This window comes from Drosophila bipectinata, chromosome XR (assembly GCF_030179905.1).
Source record: "Drosophila bipectinata strain 14024-0381.07 chromosome XR, DbipHiC1v2, whole genome shotgun sequence".
NCBI lineage: Eukaryota > Metazoa > Arthropoda > Insecta > Diptera > Drosophilidae > Drosophila > Drosophila bipectinata.
Window position 1 is genome coordinate 16622997 of NC_091735.1, and position 2934 is coordinate 16625930.

Below are 2934 nucleotides of genomic sequence, written 5' to 3' on the forward strand. Positions count from 1 at the left end.
TTTTGCCATTTAAGAACTTTCTGCAGTTCTAGTTGGCTCCTAGTATGTCCTTTGAAGAATGTTCCTCTCCTTTATTTTCCACTGACCAGCCAAGCCACTTCCCAATGGACTTTCTTCTTATCGATGGCAATTTCCTATGCCTTATTTTCGTTTTATTTTTTGCAATCGAGCTAGAAGAGTGAAGTGAAGAAAATGCCTGGCAGAGCCAATAAATAAAGGACGAGGCTGCCTTCTTCCTTCCGGTTGCTGTTAAAGGGGGCGTGGTCCTGGTCCTGGACCTAGTTGTGGGCGTGGCACATCGAAAGAAGAAGGAAGGTACAAAGACCAGTACCAGCACCAGTACCAGTACCAGGCAATTAGAAAAAGTCGTAAAACAAACGATGGCGAAAATGGCTGCCTCCGTTGCTCCGCTATTCCGTCGTCCTTGGAGCTTCCACTTCCTGCTGGACTTCATGTCCTCTCGTGTATTTCCCCCAAAGCAATTGCAATGTACAAATCCCCATGATCTATGGCAAAATGTTTTAAGAGATTTCTGGAGGAATGTTTAATCGTTTATCGCTCGAAATTGACTGCCCGAGCCCCCATCTGTCTGTTTTCGCCGTCTAACCTCAAACCATTTTGGTTTTGGCCGAAAAAACGATAAGAAATTAAATAAATAATGCACAGAAAGAAATAATCAGGAGCTACAATAGTAATCTTACTAATAAATTTCAAAATTTGTTAACATTTTTTTATTTTAATATTTTTAATATTCTTTTCTCGTTCCCCTTTTTTTACTATATTCATATATTTTAAAATTTTTCTAATTCATTTAGACTTTTGGAATGAAAGAAAAATGCTATTGAATGTAGGAATGAATGTTTCAAATGTTGCTTGTATTACAATATTATATATAGATATAATAATATATATTAATAATATAGGTACAGAAGTGTTGTACAGAACAAATTTAAATAACCAAAATTCCCGAGTTGATATTTCCACATATTTAGGCAACGATTGCACACTTTTCGGTGTATCCGAGCCAGAAGAGGATAAATAGCAAAGTGTGCTAAATAATTGAATAAGGACAATTGATTGATAGCCAAAAGCTTTTTATACCAGCGCATAGTTAACGAAGCGTAACAGGTAGAAGAGGAGGTCGAGGAGGTCCAGGTGTGTTCGGCGGGGAAAGGAGAGGGACTAGAGGAGGGGGAAAATAAACCCAGGTGAGAGGCCAAGAAATTGCAGACAACAGAATTGACTTCTTCAAGTTAGAGGACCTCTCCGAACGAACATGTCCTCGAGCAGTGCAATGCAAGACAAAATCAGCTTAGCACACAGGGACGAGATGAAAAGCGGAAATAGGAAGCCAGGAAAATGGGGGGGGAAACTGACGAAGAAGACGAAGATGGCGGGATGGCTGAAGAAGTCGAGGAAGAAGCAATGGAAAGCAGCTTCAGCTTCTTCCCCGAAAACCAAACATCAACAAAGTAAGTCAACTCAGACTCGGGGCTTTTCCTTCGTCTCCATGATGTGGGCAAAGAAAACTGCGGATGGAACAAACTCCCGCAGGCGGAAAATCCATTGAATGCAGCAGGAAAATTCTACACACACACACACACACACACACAAGGTCCTTTAAGATGTCTCACACATACTGGCAGGTCTGATAGAAAAATCAAGTTCAAGGCAGATAAACTTGAGCTGTCAATTTTCCTTCGAAAAGTAACCCAAATATTTCAAAATGAATTCTCGGTAAATACTAATAAATGTGATAGATATGCTTTGGAATATACACTCCCTATTTCTCTACATTATTTGATTAAATTTAAAGCAAAATATTAGAGGGACTTGGCGTTTAAAGCTCACAAACGTAGTTGAGAGAGCCAGTGGCCAGGATACCGCTGTCATTGCCAGAATCTCGGGTTTCCAGAGTTCTGGCCCTACTCTAGTGTTGATTCTATTCGGCCTGGGAACCCCCCTTCTCCCACTTCGCTTTACCATCCGCCGTCTATGGCCATGTTTTGTGCACGCTTCATGTCATGCGGAAATTGAATAGTTTCCGGTATTGAACAATGATTACTTACGCTCCGAGCCCCAAAAACTTTGACCCCGAACAGCGGCAGCCGCAGAAATTCAATTCCGAATCCCATACCCTAAATGCATACAAGGTTCTCTAGATTTTGGCTTAAAAAATACAAGAATTAAAAAATGAAATAACTAAAGCATAATACTTAGTTAAGGGCCTTGAGAGTATGAGCTCTAACATCGAAGAAATATTTAAGATGTCTTCGAAGCAATTTGCTTGGCCAATATGCGGAAAAAGTTTCGCCAAGGACATTGTCCTGTTCGCAGAATAGTGACAGGATAGGACAGACCAGTACAGGACGTCATAATTGAAAGCATTCAGGCATTGCCATTTACGCATTTGTCCAAGTGGGCAAAACTTTGTCCTGGACCAGGCAGATCCTTTTCGCCTTTTACTTTTTCTTTTTTTTTTTTTCATGTCCTGTTTTTTGCAATTCTCTTATTTTTTGGAGGATATTTTAATTTTTGTCCAAAGGGAGACATAAAGCTCGTTTTGTACGCCATCTTGTCAGTCTGTCCGTTTGTCCGCCTGTCCGTTTGTTTTATTTTCTGCCAATTTGGCACAAATCCTTGTCTATGCTAATCCTATCTTTTCCCATTTATTATATCCCTCAGCTAGCCCTAAAATATTATAATATTAGGAGAGTATATCAGCTTCAGTTTTGTCCAAAACGTACTGGAACCTTGGGTTCTCGTAGCTCCAAATTGAAGCTTATTGTAACAGGGTGATTTCTTACTTTTCTAGCATCATATTTTTTTAGCTTACAGAGAGAGGAATATAGACTTTTTGTCTGGCCAAAAACCTTTTAGCCATGATATTGCAATGCCAAGAAGCAAAAGCAGAACGAGCCACGAACCAAAGCG

The 2934-nt window shown here is 40.1% G+C and overlaps 1 protein-coding gene across 3 annotated transcripts in view; it reads right to left on the minus strand.

Annotated features, from left to right (window-relative positions):
• The window catches only part of alpha-Man-Ia (alpha-Mannosidase class I a), a 73523-nt gene that overhangs the window by 36482 nt on the left and 34107 nt on the right, over positions 1–2934 (minus strand). The gene's annotated exons all lie outside the window — the stretch shown is intronic.